General features: G+C 51.1%; 2 pseudogenes; both read right to left on the minus strand.

Annotated features, from left to right (window-relative positions):
• LOC119321647 overlaps positions 1 to 14,538 on the minus strand; it is a 27,081-nt pseudogene extending 12,543 nt beyond the window's left edge.
• A 7,304-nt stretch (positions 14,539 to 21,842) lies between these two features.
• Positions 21,843 to 23,528, minus strand: LOC119321648 (annotated as a pseudogene).
• Positions 23,529 to 24,503: the final 975 nt, after the last annotated feature.

A 24,503-nucleotide genomic window follows, 5' to 3' on the forward strand; every position in this document is an offset into this window, starting at 1 on the left:
CCCCGAACTTAGATTCGAGCGCCTCCCACAAGTCCTTGGCAGACCGCATATGTAAATATGCATCAACCAGCTTATCTCCAATCACGCTCAGAACTGCCCCGAGGAACACCACGGTGGCCTCCTTAAACGCCTTCTCCTGTTCAGGAGCGATCGTTCCTGTAGGAGTCACACCGGCGACCCAGAACACGTTCATGGCCGTGAGCCATAAGGTGGTTTTAGTCTGCCAACGCTTAAAGTACGTCCCCGTAAACGGGGACGGTTTCAGTGCAGCAGCAAAACCAGAATTCGAAAAACTCCTACAGATATTAGGTTTTTGGATTGTTGAGTAAATAGGCAGTTTTTCGATTAAATTAATCCATGAATAAATCATGAGCATGACATGGACAGCATTGATAACATACTGATTATGATCTAACAGAGCATGTACTACGCATATAGTAGAGACATCTACGCATACCGCTAGTACTGCTACAACAGAAAGAAACACGAGAGGGATAAGCGATGTATACCCTCCAATCGGCCACGCGGTGGCGGTGGCGGTGACAGCAGCCGCGGCATCCTCGGCGGCCTTCTTGTCGGCCTCGGCTTTCTCAGCGGCGGCACGGTCGGTGTCGGTCGACATGGTGATGATGAAGGTGATGCGGACGTAGATGAACAGAAGCGAGCAGTCGCGTAGTCGCTACCCAAAAACCTAATCGCCCCTCTCCCCGTACAGGATCCGGAGAGGCGTGGTTTCGGAGGCCTGCTCTCCCGTCAACCGTGTACGTGGTGAACGGGACGGAGTCGCCGGCGGCAGCAGCAGCAGAGGAACGACGTGGGCGTGGAGGCGGAGATGCGTTCTGTTTCGTGACGGCTAGGGTTGGCAGCGCCCCACATATATATGTGCGGCCGCGCGTGGAGAGACGTGGGCTGAACCCACGTCCAAGTCGGTAGCCCACGATCCGACGTCTCAGATCGTGGCCCCACCTGTCAAAGACTCTCCGTTCCTGACCGGCAAAAAGAAGCGCATAGGAGTGAGCTCGGCTCGGCTCAATCCCGCAACCCGCGGCGCGGCGCGGCGCGGCGCGGCGCGTCGTGACGAGGCGAGCGGAGGAGGAGGAGTGCGCGAGGGCCTCATCTCTTCTCAAGCTCCAATAGCATGAGGGAGAGAGTCCCTTATAAACCACTCCAACTCTCCTTCCACTTCCAAGGTGGGACTAAACTTCCCACACACCTAGTGCCATATAACCCACATGGGCCCTTAGAGATTTTTCAGAAATTGCAATATGGGCCTAGAGCCCATCTCAGATTTCAGCACAAGTCTTTAGATGTGCAGGCAGATCAATATAGCTAAGTGCCAATATCTTCATCATTACTTCAACATCACGAGTCCTTTCAAGTGCACGACCAATTGAATCTTTCACTTTGTTCCACTGGTCCTCTGTTCTTCTTGTGTTAGCCAGCAAACCACATATAGTGATGATTGCCAAAGGTAATCCAGCACATTTTTTCAAGATTTGATTAGAAACTTCTTCAAGGTATGGAGGACAATTATCTTCAGAGTTGAATAGTCTTGTATGAAATAATTTTCTTGAATGTACCGAACTAAGAGGCTTTATACCATAAATATTGCCATTGAAAAATGAATGGCATGAGTCGGCAACATCATTTTTACGGGTAGTGGTGATTATGATACTGCCAGAACTTGTCATGGGGAATGCGAGCTTAATAACATCCCATGTATCCACATCCCAAATATCATCAATAACAACAAAATACCTGCACATGGATTCACTGGTGATATTAGCGTGGTCTTGATATAAAGAGTTTACAACAAGATGGACATACAAAAAACAAACTTGGGCACAATGAGATCATAAAACAACACTCCTATGTAAGAAAGTTGCAAGAATTACAATCGTTGTCAAGAAAAGCACGCCAAGGCAAGCACTTAAGTGTGCCTATGCGGTAGGCAATAGCAGATCACCTAGCACGTAATCATCCTAGGTGTGCACTTTGGCGAAATAGCCGCCCAACGTACATAGGCAAAATTCGGAAGTTACGCCAAGCGCTTTTTAAAACCTTGGTTGCAATTTCATAAGTCAAAGACTTCATGTGTGTATACATCGATCCCGTGCACGGCTGTCGGGGCCGTTTCTTTCTGTGGCCACGAGCACCTATGGGGCACGGGGGGCCCCTTCTAGTCCGGCAAGGGGGGCGGAGGCCGCGCGCAGAGCAGATCGAGGTCGGGCGCGCGCGGGGAGATGGCAATTTTTACCCAGCTTCGGAGCTCTCCGGAGAGATAAAACTCCTACTGCTGCTTTGTGTTTGTATTTGATCTTGCTCGAGAGCGAGCGTATGGTGGTATTGCGTGTGTCGAATGGACCCAACCCCTTCTACGTGCGCATGAGCCTCCCTTTTATAGTCTGAAGGGGGCTCCAACAGGTGGCAGCGTAGGAAGAGGGGGTACAAAGGTAAAAGCGCAGGTTGGTACAACAGTGACCAACAGTGTCCCCTACCTAACTCTGACGGCAGGGGACAGGGGCATTTAATGCCCGTCCGGTCGCCCCAACAGTGCAAAGAAACGACCGTTAGGTGAGCCACCGGTTGCCACGATGGCGTCCCTGTCAGCTCCGCTTGCCACCTCGCTCCGCATGGCTACGCAACGCCCCGCCACGTGCCCCTGGGGTGGCCCTGGGCCGACACGTCGCTGGATGCGCTGGATTTTGGGTGGCCGCCTTGCCGCGACAAGTGCCTTGCCGCGGCCCTTCTCTTGTCGTGCCGGCAAGCTTGCCGGCCGTCGGGCCTTGCCGGGACGCGCGGGGCGCCGCGGCAAGTCTTCTGGAGATGCCTTGGTCGGCCTTCCCGGCAAGCTCCTCTTGCCGGGGCCTTTGTTTTCTTGGTTAATACTTTGTTCTTGAATGGTAGTAGTAGGAAATGACGGAGGATCTTGGCGGACGTCCGGCAAGCCCTGCCGCGGGTCGCTGCGACTGCCCGTGCACGAGTTCGGGGTACTAAGGTACCCCCCTACTTTAGTACACCGACAGGAGCCCCCGGGCCTGGGCCATACACGGTGCCGAGCGTTGTTGGGCCAGGCCCAAAACAGTGCACGGGCACGCGTGGCCTGGGGCCACACAGAATCGGACTCCGTGCCCACCGCGTCCTCCCGCAACGGCACGCGTCGATTGCGGCGTCGTGGGAGGCGTGGGTGGTGTGTGCGATCTTCAAGGCGTCCACCCCGTGATCACGGGGCAGGGCGAGGTCACTTCATCTGTCGCCCCGGCTTCGCCTCCTCACCACGCGGCTCCCATGCGCGTGGGGTCATGGGCGGCGAAGGTGGGAGACCGAGCCGTCACGGGCGGAGATGGTGGGTCGGCCCCGTTCCTCTGCCCTCACCATGCTCTGACTGGCTGAGCGGGGCGGCCGAGCCCCCACCTCGCTCCTTAAAAAGGGCGGAAGGGGAGCGCAAAAAATCCCGCACTTCCTCTTTCTTCAACTTTTGCTACTCTTCCTCCCATCTGCCATGGAGGGAGGGAACCCTGGCTCTTCATCGGTGGCGGCGAGGGTCGCCGCCAGGAAGCGCATCTCTCCCTCTCTCGCACCCTTGGCGGGGGAACCGGCCATAAGGGGAAGAGGGAGGGGGCGAGGTCGCGGACGAGGCCGAGGACGAGGCCGAGGCGCTCGGGGAAGAGGCGGACGGGACGGCGCGCCAGCTTCGCCTCCGCCGGCGGTTCCTCCCCCACGGCGGTCCAATGGGGGACGACCCTTGCGAGTTCTTCGGCAGGCTGCGTCGGGCGCCTCGTCGTCGCCTCCGGCTTCCAACTCCGTTCGCGAGCGCGATGGAACCGGACCCGCCCGAGATGCTGAGACTGCAGATGAGGGGCTGCGGGATCAGCGGCACGCGAGTCCACGTTGTATCCCCAGCCCCTAGCGTGATGTATCTTGATCGTGGATGGAAGACGTTCGCCCGCATCCACAGCCTGACGGCGGGGTTTACCCTCCATTTTAAGTTAATGGAGGGCGACCTCCTCTCCGTCAAGGTCTTCGGGGACTCCGGCATCCGGGCGAGGTGCTGCGTGGACAGCTCCTCCGATAGCGAAGACTCCCCTTCGAGCGAGAGTGACGAGGAGGGGAGCGGCAGCGACGACGAGGGTAGCGGGCGGCGGAGTGGCGGGTCCGACTTGGTGTCGGGCGCCGCTCCGCGCGTCACCGGCGACCCCATCATCCGCGTCGCCGGCTCCTTGAACTCCCCGGGGTCGTCTCCTCGGGCGGCTGGCGCAGGGAGGCTGCGGAAGGGGAAGAGGGCCGGCAAGGCCGTCAGGTCGGAGTACGAGGGCGTGGTGCCCTCGACAGCGTGCTGACGTCCTGCCGTCCTGTCCTCGAGCCCCGCTTCCGGCGCTGCCATCACCGTTCAGCCTTCGGACAGCCCCCGGGCTGTTCTCTTGGTGTCTTCTGGCACCCGTAGTTCGTCTAGGCGCCCCTTTTGCCCTCCCCGGCAAGCTTCTCTTGCCGGGGCCTCCTTGACCTACCTCCTGAAGAGAGAAACAGGAGAGGGGTTACGGGCATCTTATCTTTTAATTTGTAAGCCTTCGGGCCTTAGCTGCATTTAAAATTTGTAATCCTCTCTATCATGTTTTTCATCCACTATGGACTTGTACTAAATTGGGATGTTTTTTTAATGAAAAGAGGGGAATGCTCGCCGGATTATGCCCTTTACTTGATTTTGTGCCTTGTATGTTCCCACCCTACGCTTCTAGGGAACTTGCCGGCGCAAACACACTTGCTGAGTGCGGAACGTCAGCAGCCTGCTAGTGGTGTTGCTTCCGGCAAGAAACCTTGTTGGGCCAGTTGCAGCGCACTTGTATTGTTTGAGCGGACTCGGAAACAAACCCAGGGCGCAACTTGGCCGCGACTTGGCTCCTCCGCGCATGGGGTTTTTTTTTACAAGACACATTCGTTCAAGGGCGCGGCCTCGCTTTCCCCAGCCCATAAGAGGATGCATGACGAGGGATGAAAAATTTATCTGATACCGCAGCCCCCGGCGACTCTAGCTCGCCGGGGATGAATCTTGGCGTTTGCAGCCCCCGGCAACTCTGGCTCCGCCGAGACCTAGGTGCCGGTGCGCCTTTCCTTGCCCTTGTCGCTGATGCTGCGGCCTCCGGGGATCCTGGCCTGCCGCGAAGGAACTTCGGTACCTGCAGCCCCCAGCGAAATCGGTCTTTCGTGGCGTGATTATTTAGGTTGGGCAACACAATGCCATGCTTCGCCCTTCGTATGTTTACACTCTACGCTTTTTAGGGGACTTGCCGGTGCATACACACTTGCTGAGTGCGGAACATCAGCAGCCCGCTGGCGGTGTTGCCTCCGGCAAGAAACCTCGTCGGGCTAGTTGCAGCGCGCTTTCATTGTCGAGCGGACTCGGAAACAAATCAAGGGTGCAACTCAACCGCGAGTTGGCTCCTCTGCGCACAAGTTTTACATACGAAGGACGTCCCACGGCAAGGCTTGCTATGTTACGTCCTCTACTTCATTACGTCCCTTGTACGTTTTTACCCTACGCTTCTAGGGAACTTGCCGGCGCTAACACACTTGCTGAGTGCGGAACATCAGCAGCCCGCTGGCGGTGTTGTCTCCGGCAAGAAACCTTCTAGGGCCAGTTGCAGCGCACTTGTATTGTTGAGCGGACTCGAAAACAAAGCAAGGGCGCAACTTAACCACGAGTTGGTTCCTCCGCGTACAGGTTTTTCGTACAAGGGACGAACGTTCGAGGAATATAACATAAGAGCTTAGAACTAAAAAGTGCTCTGTACTCAAGCTCGGGCGACTTAGCTTTTCCGTCCTCCGCGATCCGGCGAAGCCGCACTTCTCCCTTGACTTCCTCCCTTGTACGTTTTCACCCCCACGCTTTCAGGGAACCCGCCGGCGCAAACACACTTGCTGAGTGCGGGACATCAGCAGCCCGCTGGCGGTGTTGCTTCCGGCGGGAAGAACTCGTCGGGCTAGTTGCGGCGCGCTTTCATCGTTGAGCGGACTCGAAACAGATCAAGGGCACAACTTAGCCACGATTCGACCCTTCTGCGCATAGGTTCTTCATACAAGGTACGGATTCTCAGGGAATACAATTCAAAAGCTTGAAACTGGACGCTTCCTTCGCCCTACTGGCCGGTGGAGCTCGATGGCGCATCCTCGACGGCAGCGTGGCACTCCGGAGAGGCGTGCTTGCCGGAGCAGGCACCAGAGCTGTTCTTGCCGGGCTTAGTCTTTGGTGGATCTGCCTTTGCCTTCTTGCACTTGCCGGTGGAGCTCGATGGTGCGTCCTCGACGGCAGCGCAGCACTCCGGGGAGGTGCGCTTGCCGGAGTGGGCATCAGAGCTGCTCTTGCCGGTCTTGACTTTCTTCTTCCCCCAGCGGTCTTGTCGGCGTCGGCTTGCGCCTGGGCGCCTTGCCGGGGCCTCGATGCGCTCGGTTGCCGGGGCTTGTCGCCGTTGGCGAAGCCGATGAGACTGTATATGGTCATCCTCCAGTCGTCGATCTTGTGCGGCGCCGGAGGGTAGTCTAGAAGCAGCTGGGCTCGGGCCAGCGCTTCCTCTGCTGTCTTGGGTGGCGGTGGCGACGAGCGGCGCGAGGAGCGGGATGTGCTCGGACTCCCAATTGGATTGGGAGGTGCAACACCCCGCCCGGGCGACCGTACCTCGCTCGCGCCAGCATGCGGGCGTGCATGCTGACCTCGAGCATCCCGCGACCCACCAGCTTGGCCTTGTTCCAACGCGAGCATGGTGCTAGGAGCACCGGGGCGTTGTCGACCTTGCACTTCCTGGGAAGGGTGCGGTGTCTGCACGGTCGCCGACGCTTGCGGGGCCTTGTTTTCGGATCTGGTGATGACGTGAGTCCCACCGTCGGCGCCCACTCCTCCGCCGGCGTCCACTCCACCGCCCGTTTGCTCCGGCGGTGGTGGCGGAATCGATGTAGACGGAGCGGCCACCTCCGAAGGCTTCTTCTTCGGTGGCATGTTGATGAAGGCGTTGATGCAGCGCGCGCGGAGACCGGATCAGATGCTCACGACCTCGACGCGCCCCCTACCAGGCGCGCCAAGGATGTCGGGGCCGTTTCTTTCTGTGGCCACGAGCACCTATGGGGCACGGGGGGCCCCTTCTAGTCCGGCAAGGGGGGCGGAGGCCGCGCGCAGAGCAGATCGAGGTCGGGCGCGCGCGGGGAGACGGGCGATTTTTACCCAGCTTCGGAGCTCTCCGGAGAGATAAAACTCCTACTGCTGCTTTGTGTTTGTATTTGATCTTGCTCGAGAGCGAGCGTATGGTGGTATTGCGTGTGTCGAATGGACCCAACCCCTTCTACGTGCGCATGGGCCTCCCTTTTATAGTCTGAAGGGGGCTCCAACAGGTGGCAGCGTAGGAAGAGGGGGTACAAAGGTAAAAGCGCAGGTTGGTACAACAGTGACCAACAGTGTCCCCTACCTAACTCTGACGGCAGGGGACAGGGGCATTTAATGCCCGTCCGGTCACCCCAATAGTGCAAAGAAACGACCGTTAGGTGAGCCACCGGTTGCCACGATGGCGTCTCTGTCAGCTCCGCTTGCCACCTCGCTCCGCATGGCTACGCAACGCCCCGCCACGTGCCCCTGGGGTGGCCCTGGGCCGACACGTCGCTGGATGCGCTGGATTTTGGGTGGCCGCCTTGCCGCGGCAAGTGCCTTGCCGCGGCCCTTCTCTTGTCGTGCCGGCAAGCTTGCCGGCCGTCGGGCCTTGCCGGGACGCGCGGGGCGCCGCGGCAAGTCTTCTGGAGATGCCTTGGTCGGCCTTCCCGGCAAGCTCCTCTTGCCGGGGCCTTTGTTTTCTTGGTTAATACTTTTTTCTTGAATGGTAGTAGTAGGAAATGACGGAGGATCTTGGCGGACGTCCGGCAAGCCCTGCCGCGGGTCGCTGCGACTGCCCGTGCACGAGTTCGGGGTACTAAGGTACCCCCCTACTTTAGTACACCGACAGGAGCCCCCGGGCCTGGGCCATACACGGTGCTGAGCGTTGTTGGGCCAGGCCCAAAACAGTGCACGGGCACGCGTGGCCTGGGGCCACACAGAATCGGACTCCGTGCCCACCGCGTCCTCCCGCAACGGCACGCGTCGATTGCGGCATCGTGGGAGGCGTGGGTGGTGTGTGCGATCTTCAAGGCGTCCACCCCCGTGATCACGGGGCAGGGCGAGGTCACTTCATCTGTCGCCCCGGCTTCGCCTCCTCACCACGCGGCTCCCATGCGCGTGGGGTCATGGGCGGCGAAGGTGGGAGACCGAGCCGTCACGGGCGGAGATGGTGGGTCGGCCCCGTTCCTCTGCCCTCACCGTGCTCTGACTGGCTGAGCGGGGCGGCCGAGCCCCCACCTCGCTCCTTAAAAAGGGCGGAAGGGGAGCGCAAAAAATCCCGCACTTCCTCTTTCTTCAACTTTTGCTACTCTTCCTCCCATCTGCCATGGAGGGAGGGAACCCTGGCTCTTCATCGGTGGCGGCGAGGGTCGCCGCCAGGAAGCGCATCTCTCCCTCTCTCGCACCCTTGGCGGGGGAACCGGCCATAAGGGGAAGAGGGAGGGGGCGAGGTCGCGGACGAGGTCGAGGACGAGGCCGAGGCGCTCGGGGAAGAGGCGGACGGGACGGCGCGCCAGCTTCGCCTCCACCGGTGGTTCCTCCCCCCACGGCGGTCCAATGGGGGACGACCCTTGCAAGTTCTTCGTCAGGCTGCGTTGGGCGCCTCGTCGTCGCCTCCGGCTTCCAACTCCGTTCGCGAGCGCGATGGAACCGGACCCGCCCGAGATGCTGAGACTGCAGATGAGGGGCTGCGGGATCAGCGGCACGCGAGTCCACGTTGTATCCCCAGCCCCTAGCGTGATGTATCTTGATCGTGGATGGAAGACGTTCGCCCGCATCCACAGCCTGACGGCGGGGTTTACCCTCCATTTTAAGTTAATGGAGGGCGACCTCCTCTCCGTCAAGGTCTTCGGGGACTCCGGCATCCGGGCGAGGTGCTGCGTGGACAGCTCCTCCGATAGCGAAGACTCCCCTTCGAGCGAGAGTGACGAGGAGGGGAGAGGCAGCGACGACGAGGGTAGCGGGCGGCGGAGTGGCGGGTCCGACTAGGTGTCGGGCGCCGCTCCGCGCGTCACCGGCGACCCCATCATCCGCGTCGCCGGCTCCTTGAACTCCCCGGGGTCGTCTCCTCGGGCGGCTGGCGCAGGGAGGCTGCGGAAGGGGAAGAGGGCCGGCAAGGCCGTCAGGTCAGAGTACGAGGGCGTGGTGCCCTCGACAGCGTGCTGACGTCCTGCCGTCCTGTCCTCGAGCCCCGCTTCCGGCGCTGCCATCACCGTTCAGCCTTCGGACAGCCCCCGGGCTGTTCTCTTGGTGTCTTCTGGCACCCGTAGTTCGTCTAGGCGCCCCTTTTGCCCTCCCCGGCAAGCTTCTCTTGCCGGGGCCTCCTTGACCTACCTCCTGAAGAGAGAAACAGGAGAGGGGTTACGGGCATCTTATCTTTTAATTTGTAAGCCTTCGGGCCTTAGCTGCATTTAAAATTTGTAATCCTCCCTATCATGTTTTTCATCCTCTATGGACTTGTACTAAATTGGGATGTTTTTTTAATGAAAAGAGGGGAATGCTCGCCGGATTATGCCCTTTACTTGATTTTGTGCCTTGTATGTTCCCACCCTACGCTTCTAGGGAACTTGCCGGCGCAAACACACTTGCTGAGTGCGGAACGTCAGCAGCCTGCTGGCGGTGTTTCTTCCGGCAAGAAACCTTGTCGGGCCAGTTGCAGCGCACTTGTATTGTTTGAGCGGACTCGGAAACAAACCCAGGGCGCAACTTGGCCGCGACTTGGCTCCTCCGCGCACGGGGTTTTTTTTTACAAGACACATTCGTTCAAGGGCGCGGCCTCGCTTTCCCCAGCCCATAAGAGGATGCATGACGAGGGATGAAAAACTTATCTGATATCGCAGCCCCCGGCGACTCTAGCTCGCCGGGGATGAATCTTGGCGTTTGCAGCCCCCGGCAACTCTGGCTCCGCCGAGACCTAGGTGCCGGTGCGCCTTTCCTTGCCCTTGTCGCTGACGCTGCGGCCTCCGGGGATCCTGGCCTGCCGCGAAGGAACTTCGGTACCTGCAGCCCCAGCGAAATCGGTCTTTCGTGGCGTGATTATTTAGGTTGGGCAACGCAATGCCATGCTTCGCCCTTCGTATGTTTACACTCTACGCTTTTTAGGGGACTTGCCGGTGCATACACACTTGCTGAGTGCGGAACATCAGCAGCCCGCTGGCGGTGTTGCCTCCGGCAAGAAACCTCGTCGGGCTAGTTGCAGCGCGCTTTCATTGTCGAGCGGACTCGGAAACAAATCAAGGGTGCAACTCAGCCGCGAGTTGGCTCCTCTGCGCACAAGTTTTACATACGAAGGACGTCCCACGGCAAGGCTTGCTATGTTACGTCCTCTACTTCATTACGTCCCTTGTACGTTTTTACCCTACGCTTCTAGGGAACTTGCCGGCGCTAACACACTTGCTGGGTGCGGAACATCAGCAGCCCGCTGGCGGTGTTGTCTCCGGCAAGAAACCTTCTAGGGCCAGTTGCAGCGCACTTGTATTGTTGAGCGGACTCGAAAACAAAGCAAGGGCGCAACTTAACCACGAGTTGGTTCCTCCGCGTACAGGTTTTTCGTACAAGGGACGAACGTTCGAGGAATATAACATAAGAGCTTAGAACTAAAAAGTGCTCTGTACTCAAGCTCGGGCGACTTAGCTTTTCCGTCCTCCGCGATCCGGCGAAGCCGCACTTCTCCCTTGACTTCCTCCCTTGTACGTTTTCACCCCCACGCTTTCAGGGAACCCGCCGGCGCAAACACACTTGCTGAGTGCGGGACATCAGCAGCCCGCTGGCGGTGTTGCTTCCGGCGGGAAGAACTCGTCGGGCTAGTTGCGGCGCGCTTTCATCGTTGAGCGGACTCGAAACAGATCAAGGGAAAAGAAACGACCGTTAGGTGAGCCGCCGGTTGCCACGATGGCGTCTCTGTCAGCTCCACTTGCCACCTCGCTCCGCATGGCTACGCAACGCCCCGCCACGTGCCCCTAGGGTGGCCCTGGGCCGACACGTCGCTGGATGCACTGGATTTTGGGTGGCCACCTTGCCGCGGCCCTTCTCTCGTCGTGCCGGCAAGCTTGCCGGCCGTCGGGCCTTGCCGCGACGCGCGGGGCGCCGCGGCAAGTCTTCTGGAGATGCCTTGGTCGGCCTTCCCAGCAAGCTCCTCTTGCCGGGGCCTTTGTTTTCTTGGTTAATACTTTGTTCTTGAATGGTAGTAATAGGAAATGACGGAGGATCTTGGCGGACGTCCGGCAAGCCCTGCCGCGGGTCGCTGCGACTGCCCGTGCACGAGTTCGGGGTACTAAGGTACCCCCCTACTTTAGTACACCGACAACGGCCGGCACAGCTCTCTCCCGTGTGCGGCCGGCGTCGCTGCTGCTGATCGCTCCGGTCGTGGCCGGCGCTGATGCATTTCGCTTTCATCGCCACTGCAGCTCGTGGCCGGCGCCGCTGATGCATATGGCGGGTCAGCAGGGAGGCGCACCACAAAGCTCTGCCGCCGCCCCACGCCGTGCTCCACGTCGACCTCCACCGCCCCGCCTGGCAATGGCGCCGGCAAAAGCAGCAGCTGCTGCTCCGGCTCCCATGACAGTTGGTGCCCGCAAAAGCTGCTGCTCCGGTGGGGAAGGCTCGAGTGCTAAGGGCAGCAAGGACAGGCATGTCGGCCTCCAGAGAGGAAAGACGAGAAGGCGGGGGCTGATTGCTTTTTAAGTTTTTGAAGAAGGATGTTGGTGTAAAATCCCCGGTCTAACGATGTCGCCTGCGAACCGTTACACCACGTCGGCAAAACGGAACCCACCTATCATAATCGTCATCAAAACGTCCAAAGCCGCCAACTAGTGTTTTTCGCAAAAATAAGTCTCAGAATTAGTAGTTTTTGGCATAATTCCGTAGAAATGTGGTTTCTGCAACCCTAGCCTTCAATGTCAATGGTTTTTGCAATTCACTCGAACTGGGTGATAAGAAACACTTCAAAGTTCAAACAAGGATCAAGAGTGGTCAATAATGTTGATAAGCACGCAGCAGTTCAAACAAGGAATGGACCATGGATCAAAACATTATATTTATGTGCAGCAAACAAAGAATCTATTTAGAAGGACGTGCATCTAGTGATCATGTGCACCAAACAAAGAATCTATCTAGGTTTGGATCCAAACAAAGAATCAAGACGACCTAACTAGTATTTATATAGGAAAAGGTGAGCAGGAATAAAAGCTAGCCAAGTTGATTGTATACGAACGAAAATGAACTTCAGCACATGTCTATAAAATAACGAGCTAGTGTCAGCGCAGGGGCTACTTGATCTACTACTTATACAAGGTTTTGTCATTGGAGTGAGTGGCTATGTGTTAAAGATGCTACAATGTCAAAAGAAAAGAAAATTAACATAAATAACAAAGCGAACGTTTATACGATAGGACGTTGTTGGTACTCTCTCCATTTGATTTCACTTCTGAACGATCTTCACTACAAATATTTAACCATTACATTTTGTAATAATAGATGTGAAATCTGAACAAAAAGGAATTACATAGAATTATTTTTCCCGCATTCAACACACCTCTTCATCAGGCCTATTAGACCTCTTTATCGTTCACTTTATTAATTATTCTAAGATACCTCAATGCAAGTTTCACGAGGAAAATGTCATCTTAGCCCTTGGTTTAATCAATACACAAATTTTTACGTAGAAAAAGCAGTTTATGTGCAAATAATCTGAAATATATTGACTCAAATGAAATACTCCATAAACTCACTGTGGGGTATATAATAGTAATTACTAATAAACTAAGGGAGTACATTCTCCATGAAGTAGGCATGGAATAGATATTGTACCTTCTATTTGCTAGATAATCTCTGATCTTGCTTGTCAGTTGTTGTATGCTCCCTGCTTCAGGGTAACCACCTCGAGGGCTAACTTCATGGAGAATGATTCTCAAGATATTCATCATGTCTGGATTTCGGGACACCGATACGAACGCCTTACATTCAAAGTTTTCTTTGAGGTCCTGATACACTTGGTTTGCAAGAGTTGTCTTGCCCATTCCTCCGGATCCAACAATAGAGACGAGCTTCGGTTGCCCATCTGTTGACGCACCATCGGTCAACAGTTTGGTTATCTCAGCCTTGGGCTCATCGATTCCCACTAGCTTAGAGGCTTGCTCAAAGATAGCAAGAGCTCGACGGTCAATGGTTGCATTATTGGTGCTAGAGATAGTGACACCACTCTTGTTCTTGTACCTTGCATTCCTGCTGCCCACCTCGTTGATTTCTTTCTTTAAATCTTGAATCTCGTTGCCAATCCGATGACGAGCCTTCATCTTCCCCAACTTCCTGAGTGAGTGCTTGATCTTCTCAATGAAGCCATCTGGCTTAGTATCTTTTTCATCGATATTTTGCATGAAATCGTTGATGGAGTCGTCCATGTCGTAGGACAGCTCCCTCACCTTCGCTGCCCAAACTTTATCTTGATCACCAGGATCCTCATCCTTGGACATATCCAGTAGGAAGGCTTGCATGGAGATGAGTTCTTCAATGAGGAATTTGATCTCCCCGCGCACACCCTTGAAACGCTTGTACTCGTCCCTGAGCAGAGCGCCCAACTTCCCCAGCACAGGCTTCAGGCAGGCTCCAGTCACTGCACTCACCAGAACCTTTTCCATGGCCCCCGAGCTAACTCTGCGCTGGCTCTGTCAATTCTGCGTGGAAGCCACCGAATGCACTGACAGTGAACACTCTGAAAAGAGGACGGAACAATGGAAGTAAGCAACAAATCCCAAACATTATCACACTGAGAAAAGCTACAAATTGCTCCCATGCCGGCCAGCGCGGAGTGGCGCCGTAAGAGGGAGACGGAAGCACAACACAGAGATCATACGTACCTAGCGGGATCCTGTCCTGAGCCTTTATTTCTTTTTCTCACTCGGTTGGCAGTGTCGGTCGAACGCACTGACGGCGGTGAAACAGTGGATTACGTCCTCGGCGTCGTCTATCAGAACCCTGGAAGAAAGCGGAAGGGTTCACGGAGGTAAGCTCAAGCGGCGACGTCCTGGAACAGGCCAATGCGTGTCGCCGGCATACGAGGAGATCGAAGCATGGCATCGATGGGGATGTGGTCGCACGTACCTAGCGGGATAGATTCATGGATTTAGCGTGGAGGATGTCCGGCCGCCGATAAACAGATAAATTTTGCGTCGTCGATATACACCCTGAAAAGAGGATGGGTCAATCAAAGTAAGCCAACAAGCCCAAGCATTACTGCATATATGAGAGAGATGGAAGCAGCAAGCGTAGAGGCCATAAGAAGATGGGTTGGTACCTGGCGGGATCCTGTCGTGGAACCTGAAATTTTTCTTTGCTAGTGGGCTTAGAGCATGTCACAGTGAAGCTCGAGCGCCTTACGGTGAACAGTGGATCTCGGCGTCGCCGATCTGAACCCTGTTGGAAGAGGAAAGATTGACGGAGGTAAGAGAAGACCAACCATTGCCAGGGCCGTCGGCATAGGGGGCGAGTCTGGTATTGGCTGCACCAAACGAGCTACCCGGTGCGGGGGTACACCGACGGTGGCATCTGGCATGGCCGCATAGAGAGGGGACGGGGCCGTACCTAGCGGGAAGGATCCGGCCGCGGAGTAACTGTGCTGGGCCGGCCGCTCGGTGGTCGCCTCGTCGGTGCTTGGTGTCGGTCGAGCGCACGCCTACAGTGAACAGTGGAGTTTTTCCCCTTGTCCACGTCGCTCGATCTGAACCTGAAAGAGTATGGATTTACAGAGTCAAGCCTAACAATTGCTGCAACGAACGAGCTACAGATCGATCCCCGTGCCGGCGCCGCTGGCCGGCCGGCGTACGAGGAGATCCAAGCACTGCATGGGTGGGAGGGGTCGCACCTGATGGGATGGAGCTGCCGTGGATGATGGCCGGCCGCGGATTAACCCCAACACTTCACCCGGCGAGAGCAAGGAGGGACGGGGGCGGGGGTGCTCTTGCGCTGGCGACGCGTAGGTGCACAGCAAATGACGGCGAGCGGTGGACAGTGGCACCAGGACGAGGGTGGAGTTGGTTCTGGTCTGGGTGCTGTAATAATTTAGGCACCGAAACGCGTGAAGAAATTGGAGTCGTCGTCGGGTCGTCCTCGTTTGGCCTTCTCTCTGTCTCTCGGTTCAAGTGGGTCCACACGGACGTGCCCCCAATCCACTGAGAACATCATCTACGGGGCCCGGCGCCTCAGCCCACACTCAAACGCCTAAAAGAACAACTCCAAGGCAGCGCATTTTATTCGTCTTTTGTCCGTTTGAGTCAGCTGAGCGGACGCTGTGTCTGCTTTTGCATTTGGGCCAGTCTCTGCATTCAACGCAGACCGAACTCATTTTTTCCATGCCAACTTTTAAAATAAAATTCGTAAGCATGCATTCAAATTTAACTTATAATTAAACATAAAGAAATAGTCAACCGCCGGTAAAAGTCCGCTTAAACATTAATAAAATTTATAAAACATTAAAAACTCTCGCCGCCTGTGCGCTGCCCTAGGCGCCGTCGTCCTCCTCCTCCCTCCTCGTCGTCGTCTTCGTCCTCTCGCCGTGTCCGGCCCGTCTTCATGCCTATATGTCAGTGAGTACTTTGAAGGTGTGGCGTGGTCGAGGATGATGCGATTAGGGCTTGCTACTTCTAGGCGTTGTTATCGTTGTTAATCCAGCACACTGACTCCGGCGCGTGAGCGCACAAGATGTTGAAGTTGTCGATGAGTTCGGTTCTACGCTTGTGTGTTAGTTCATGATTCAGATGCACACCCACTCGTCAGGGATTCACACACCGAGGAGCATCTCCAGATGTGTATCACATGGAACGGTTCAGATTCAATTTCAAATGAACATGGTGTGTCGGTGACTTGGTGTGCCCTTCTATGCAACATCATCTTCAGCAAGTGGTGCAGCAACACATGCACAATGTCTCCAGTTTGGTGGTGCTCTCCTGAGTACCAAGTGTCGAGCTCCGGGGCCAAAACCATAGGTATGGCCTTCCTTGGTTGCACTGGGCAATGGCGGTATTAACTCACCATTTCCCGATTGAAGGCTTTACTTTGGAGATTTCTCAGGCAAACTCCTCTGGGTGAAAGCCCAAGATATGCTCTTTGTTGGTTGGATCCGGCGACCTTAGCGCTTACACATAATTCCCTTTCAGAAGATGCTGCTTCTTGAGAGCCTTTCACGGAGTCTGTGTGTCATCAAGGAAGTGGATGGTGCTGCTGCTTGTTTGTTCATTGTATGTCATTCACCGGATCGGCTCTCTTTATTTTATCTCATTTGGTTGTGAGCATCCTCAATGTTTCAACTAGGTCATAGTTTTAAATAGCGCGCTAAACATCTTAGCGGCAGACCTCTTCCAAATGCTATAGCGTGCTATAGCGGAGCTATATCGCGCTATTTAAAATGTTTGTTCATTTGTTTGGACCAAAGTCTTTTAGCGCAAGACGTTTTGTAAACGCTATAGCGTGCTATAGCGGGCTATTTAAAACAGTGAGTTTAAGAGGTCAAGGATTATTGATATCATCGTGATATTAATATATTACTCTTTAATAAAAAGATAGTCTAATGGTTTCATATAATCCTGCAACCCCTCTCCTGCCTCACCCCAGCAACAACTTTCGCACATGTGATCTCTCCTTTCTGAACAACCCATGAACTCCTTCCTGCATGTGATTCCCTAGCGCTTCACGCCTCCACCATGGTTCTCATTGCTAGCCGGTAGTCCCAGGAATTTTGGCATTGTCTCTCCACCTTTATATCCCGTTGCAAATTGAAAGCACATCCTGTTCTCGTTGGGAGCATCCTTTTTACCTTTTGCACATCCTGTATGATAGGCGAAACATTATAGAAAAGGTTTTTGGTGATGCGTAGTTGGAGATCGAGCTCCCAAGTGACCGCTTTATGATAGGCGATTCCTCCTGTCCGAACAACCGACATGGTAGGCCATGGAAGAAGAAAATGCGCGTGAACTCCTGGCAATCTGGTTCCCTAGCGCTTCATGCGTCCACCATAGTTCTCATTGCTACCCGGCGGTCCCAAGAATCTTGGCATTACCTCTCGTGTACAATTCCCGTTATTGCTGGAAAAAGCATAGCCTATATTCTACGTATCTCTCTTACTTTTTGCCTCTCATAATTTGAAATAATTGTTAACGGAAACCACTTAGAATATACACAAACTTTCTATGTTATTTGTCAAAACTTCTACTACTTGTTGGGGATGTGTACTGAGCGGCCAGTTCAGCCACCCCAACTGTTGCTTTTCCACACACGATTCCTCGTATCTGAACACCTCAGGCGACGCGACAGACCAATGAAGGAAAAACTTGCGCTTGAACTTCTGCCAGCATGTGGCTCCCTGGCCACTAAGAATCTTGGTAATATCTCCCCTCCTCCATAATCCCCATTGCTAATGTAAAGCGTGTAACATGTAGGTGATATCTCTTACGTTTTGTCTCTACCATATTCTGAAACAATTGGCAATGGAAAAAAAAACTATGAAACATGTAGGTGAAGTTTGTACCTAGATAAATACAGACTTCCGGTATAGAAACTCACATTTTTGCTCAAAATACGGATACGGTTAATGACTGAACGTATATATAAACTTCCACTATGAAACAAAAAAAAAATCCACGATGAAACAATACTTCTTGTGTGTCAGAAATAGGAAACAACAACATTTTTTAATATACCATGTTCATCATGACATGTTTTTTTTTGAGACAACGTCATGACATGTGTGATGCCTTCAATATCAATTACATGGGCCACTTCCGTGGAGTAAATACCAATGCAGAAGGCTGTAGTGCGAGACTATAACCTCGAAATCACTAATTAAGGAGTACTTCTTTCGAAGATCACTTCAACTTCCCCAGGTTGTAACAAGTGGCGCGCTGCATGTGCGCCACTTGTCGCAACCTGGGAGTTTTCCCTTTTTTCATAGATTCGTCTATTCAAAACGTTTTATCTCTTAAACCGTGTGTCCAAATCCTGGATCGCTTTCGCCGTTGGATTCCTCGCGTCGAGATCTTCAAAACTAGATCCAATCTTGATAGGTTTTGACGAACTTTTTTTTCACGAAAAAACCAGACGAAAAAAATCGATGAAAAGCGAACCGGGAACACGGATTTTTTTTCCTTTCCGAAAGAGGCACGCCCGTGTCTCTGACGAAATCACAACCGTGCATCTCGCGGAAGCAAAACACAAAAAACGCGTTTTTTTCTTTCCGAAAGAGGCACGCCCGTGCCTCTCGCGAAACCACAACCGTGCCTCTCGCGGAAGAAAAAAAAACAGAAAACGTGTTTTTTTCGTTTCCGAGGAGGCACGGCCGTGACTCTCGCGGAAGCAAAACCGTGCCTCTCGCAAAAGGAAAAAACAGAAAACACATTTTTTTTGTTTCCAAGAGGCAGGGCCGTGCCTCTCGCGAAAGCACAACCGTGCCTCTCGCAGAAACAAAACCATGACTCTCGCGAAAAAAATGCGTTTTTTTGCGCCAAAAAAAATTTTTTACAAAATTTTTTTTGTCGAAAAGCTAGGGAAGACCGGTGGAAAACGAAAACGTCAAAAAAACCCGGAAAATCCCGTTTAAAAAGCCGAAAATGTGTGAAAAAATAATAAAAAAAATCCGGAGGGAGCGCCTGGAGCGCGACACGTGGTGAATAGATGAGAGCGCGCCAAATGGCGCTGATCGTTGCGACGCTTCCGAAGAAGCGCTCGTTAATTAGTTGCTCCCCTGTAACCTGCCTAGGAAGCCAGGGGATGCCTCATGCCTACCGGCCTTACTGTGACATCTATCTAGAGAGATCTGCATCCATGAGTGTCTTGAGTCTTATAGATTGAATCATTCAGACAACCTCTGAGTCGTCCGTCCCGGAAATTATTGGAGGTGTTGAACCGAACGTTGGAGCGTCAGAAAGATTCCCTCGCACGCGGCGCAGCTAACTCTGACTCGACACCATTCATCTGTTGGTAGATCGAGGGAAGCAAGGACCGACATGATCTGATGATCTGAGGACTCCACTATCGGAGTTCTGGAAAAGGAGCCATCCACACTTCCACAGTAATCTTGACCCGTCCCAAGTCCATGCACATGCCCACACAATATTAATACGTACAACAGCTTGCAGTAGGCCCGCCGGGAGATATCCTTCTGCACTGCATGCATGCAGTAGGTCATTAGCCACATCGAACAGCTGCAGCACCGCTGAGTTACATAAGACCAGTGAGTTTCTCAACTTCTAGACTACCCAGATGGTGTACAAAATTAGGCCGCTCTTTTTTTTTTCTTGATAAAGTATGGATTTTATCGACACAAAATTAAACTGTGTTGTGGATACAAACACAATGAGCATATACATCCATCATCCTGCGAGTAGGATGTACGCAACTAGCACAAATGCTCCCGCACACACACAAAGAATCATGCCGGCAAAGGTCTCCTGGTTGTTGGCATCCCAAAGGTTCAGCACGGGTGGACCGAGCTGCATGCTCTGGGCTACACAATGAGCAGCGATCTAGGCCATCTGCTCGCTAAGGTGGGCTGAACTGCACCACAGAAGCGTCGCTGCCTCCACAGACCCCTGCTGCTAGATTGGCTAGGGATTCAGGTTTTGAAAAGGTTTCCAACTCCGGTTTTTCTGGTTTTAGGAACCTCGCCCTTGTCGAAGGTTCGGGTTTGTTTTTATTTATTTTTTCTATCTTGTTTTCTCTATTTGCCTTTTTGGATTTACCCCTTTCCTTTATCATTTTTATTTATTTTTGTGTTTCTATTTTCTGAAAAAATAATATTCATATTCGAAAAAATGGGTTTAAAATGTTTACAAATGTGACAGAAAATTCATAAAATTATAGAGGGGTGTTGGTATTTAGGAGGTTCTTGACCGTTTTTGGGCTTGGGTACCAGAAGGTTTTTGATCAGTTTTGGGAATCTTATAGAAAATTCTGGTTTGATTTTTCAAAATTTTCCCTTTTATGATATTTTCCATAAAGAATTTACTTTGATTTGTTTTCATTTTTTTAGTTAAATAAAAAAATGGGATTTTTTTACAGTTTTATAGAAATGATCAAAAGATTAGAATTTTAAAATAATATTTGTTTTTAAAGAAACGTTAAAACTTTCAAAAAATATTTGCCTTTTAAGAAAGTTAAAATAAAACATAATAGATATTCGCATTTTATAAGGAAGTTTAAATTTTAGGAAAATAAATCATGTCTTCAAAAGATGTAGAAGTAAACTGAAAAAGTAGTCTTTTGGAAAAATGTTCAATAACTTGAAAAAAAATTCGTGTTTCCAAAGAATGTTCAAGAATTTGAAAAAGTGAGCATGTTTAAAAACAATGGACATTAATTGGAACAAAAATCATGTTTTAGAATCACACTTTTTGATAAATTTTCTAAAAACTATCCACCTTTTACAATATTATTTTATATTTTTCCTGAAAAACAAAATGAAAAATAGGAACGTTTTAGTGCCCGAGCCTCTACTGTACCAGCTTGGCGCAGTAGGAAGTCTCACTACATGGGCCGGCCCAGTTGGGGGTGCCCTCAGCGAAATGCCGCCAATTTGATGCAGGACGCGTCATATAGGAGCTCCCCCTTGATTTGCTCCAAAAAAGGAGCCCCCCTTTGAGTACAGGGTGCAAGGATTCTCTCCCCAACGAAAGTGTCTCCAACCCGACATCAGACAGGGCACCAAAAAATATCTTTTGCAACTGAAGCGTACGGTCATCTATGGTTACATCCAGTGGCATAAACAGGACCCAGGCTACAAGGGCCACGGCCCGGGTTGTAGCACTGGATTTCTTTGTTAACTGTAGCTATTTTTACACTATTTGACATTGTAGAACATGTTCCGCCTGGCTCTTGCCCGGGGCCTGGTCCGATCCTGGCTACGCCACTGATTACATTGAAATTTAACACTGACATATAGCCAGTGTATAGTAAACTCTGAGCATATATAACGCAACATTCAAACCTCACGAAGATTCATCACTTTTTTTTATTTATGAAAATTGTCCCTTTTCAGCTTGCCATAGAACTTGCTGACAGAAATTACCAGGAAACTATACATGACTAAACTAATTATAAGGAGGACAAAAGGGGAAGGAAAATTATATACCCTAGGTTGTCCAGGACGGGTGTTAAGAAGACGAATTGTTACCAATAGAGAGTGTATATTTAGTCCCTAGTGTTCTGAGCGAGTTGAATTTTAGCCCTCTACTCTGTTTCTAGACAAGTGTGTCAGTGCCATTATAAAGTCGTAGCTTGTACAGTGTGTTTTCCCCCTCAATAAAATATGAATAAATAGGTATATTTTCAAACACTTTCAACACGCTAAATTTGATGCCCTCGCCACCCTGCTAGCTTTCATTAACTATAAATTAAAACATTTACAGGTAAAAAGTAATTTAATTAAGTGAAGAAAATCATAGTCTCGCCCGTTGGGGAACACGTGTGGATGTGGGAGCAAGATGGTAAACAGGCAAGTCTCATGTGATCTCATTATGCTTATACTAGTTGAACTGAAATTAATAACGGCGATTCAAACCAATGACTGTATTCCTCAAGTACACATAAAAACTAAGCATTCAGACCAATGAATCTTTTAATCTAATAGTACTACCGAACAACTGGTACAACAGGCAGTTGCTCTGATGAAGTTTCTTTGTGTTTGGAAAATGAGGGTAAGACCAATAGCCACTGCATCACAATGATGCACACAACCAAATTTATTAAACATGTTCAGTAACAATCAATATGTTCGGGTATCATAGTTCAGAGCAGGGATGAGCCCATTTATGAAACAGCCATTTATACATCGGATGAAAGGAATGGGTAGTCAGTGTATCCAAGAACTGGATCGGAGATGTAGAAAGTATCTCTGTTGTACTTGTTTAGAGGAGCATCAATCTCAAACCTCCGAGGCAAGTCAGGATTAGACAAGAACAAGCGTCCGTATGCAACCAGATCAGCATAGCCGCTGGAGACAGTTGCGTTTCCATCCTCTCTGCCGTAGCCACCGGCTACAATAAACGTTCCCTTGAAAGCATCCCGCATGGCGCGCAGGCTATTTGGAGTTTCAACCTTGTCAACGAACGTTATCATCCGTGGCTCGACCGTGTGACAGTAGAGGATCCCAATTTTGTTCAGCGCGTGTGCCATGTACAGGCCTAGAGCTCCCGGGTTGGAGTCTGACGATTCCCAGTAGTTTGCAAAGGGCGAGAGCCTCATCCCAACCTTACCAGCTCCGATTTCATCTACTACGGCTTCGATTACTTCTAGTCCAAACCGGCAACGATTCTCTAAGCTCCCGCCGTATTTGTCAGTGCGGTCATTGACTTGGTCCTTGAAGAATTGATCGATCAAATAGCCATGAGCCCCATGGATCTCAACACCATCAAATCCTGCACACCATACAGAGCAATGAGGTTAGATTTCCCTTCCGTAGGTATCTTGAATGTACACCATTTTTCTGCTACTTTTCTTTATACTATTTTTAAGCTAAACTTAACATGTTATCAATTTTTTGAGTGTGAATTGTGAGAGGGACACGATTACCAGCTTCAATTGCATTTCTAGCAGCCACTCTGAAATCATTGATGACCATAGGGATCTCATCGGTCTCTAGAGGCCTAGGCGTAGAGAAATCAGATACTGTGTGATTGCCTACCACCATAGGTTTCAATGGCTTATCCGTGCTAGATATCGGAGCTTGTCCATTAGGCTGATAAGCTGCATGTAGACATCAAACATGTGTTGGTATTATGAAAGAAATAAAAGGGCCACACAGTAAGTAAAGGTTCACCAATGCATTTTCATTTTAAACAGAGAAGATATAATGGCAAAATGGTCAAAGGAATGTTTCGTACAAAATATTGGGTTGAAAGAAAAAACTTGAAATCAATATGAAGTTTTCCTCTTTTTAGATTAGCAGAACAAGATTATATTTGTGTATTAAACTTACTATGATTAGAGACTCTTCCGACATGCCAAATCTGACAGAAAAATATCCCTCCCTTGGCATGAACCCCATCTACGATAGGCTTCCATGCTTCCACCTGCTCCTGTGTCCAAATTCCAGGAGTATCTTTGTACCTTGCATGCACACATGAAACATTCCATCTTTAGAAAACGTTACATTATGATGATGAAGAGGAAGGTGAACATGACTATTGAGTTCTAAAAAGGCATAGTCTAACTAAGGATCTAGCACACACACCCTTGGGCGGTGTCTGAGACTCCAGTGGCCTCAGCAATCAGGAGGCCTCCTATGGTTGTTCTCTGCTGATAATACAGTATGGCATGGGGCTGAGGAACATTGTTGTAGGATCGTGTCCTTGTAAGCGGTGCAAGAACTACCCTGGACAAAAAAAAGGAAAGCTCTGAGTAACAAATGGACAAACATCATGTAAAAGAAGTGGTGGAATATTGTGACATTTGCAGGTTGTTGCCGTTGGCACAAATTTTAGAAATACATTGTTCTCATACTCAAAAGAAAATTCATTGCACTCAATGTTGATGCGTCAACATGTTCTAGACAGTGTCCCCATGGCACGGGCCTTTGACATAGATGAAGTGCATGCTACATGAACTAGCTAGGTTTGTGGGGTTGCATTACAGGCACCATTTTCAAGGTCGGTCGGGTTGATATCATCGCATTACTGTCTTGTGCTTTGTGGAACACTATAAATAAATCACATATCAAAGGAGCAATTATTAAACACCTTTGTGCACACCCTTGTACATGCAAAATTACCATTTTATTGCAGCTTTAGAGACCGTTATACATGCACTAGGACCGCTTAGTTAATAGCTTGAGGCAATATGAGCAACAAGATTCCCACTACTCCAAAGATAGACGCAAAATATAAGTTTTGCTATATTTGTTTTTTGCTTAAGAAGATAGACCCACACACATTTATTATAGTTATCAATGAACCTCACATAATAATTGTGGTGACCAATAGGGGTAGGGCTAGACCGTATACTACCTCCGTCCAGGTTTATTGGGCCCCTTGTATTTTATACCATCTATACAACTAACAAACTATAAATTATACTACCTCTTTTTTTTAATACAAGATGTTTTGGCAGTTTAAATTGAACTGCCAAAATGTCTTATATTCAGAAATAGATGGTCTATCATACGAAAAAGTATATTGTTGTATTTGCATTTGAAATATGTTTCTCATAGTATAATTTTTGTGACATATAGTTCATATTTTATTAGTTAAATTTATTGTCAAACTTTAGCCCAAAAATAAGAGGGGGGCTAAAAACCCGGATAGAGGTAGTACATCAGAAAAACAAGTTCCAAGGGACCATGAGAAACACTTGAAGATTTTGCATAAGGTAACTTCTCTGATTTACATTTTGGCAT

This window comes from Triticum dicoccoides, chromosome 6B (assembly GCF_002162155.2).
Source record: "Triticum dicoccoides isolate Atlit2015 ecotype Zavitan chromosome 6B, WEW_v2.0, whole genome shotgun sequence".
Taxonomy (NCBI): domain Eukaryota; kingdom Viridiplantae; phylum Streptophyta; class Magnoliopsida; order Poales; family Poaceae; genus Triticum; species Triticum dicoccoides.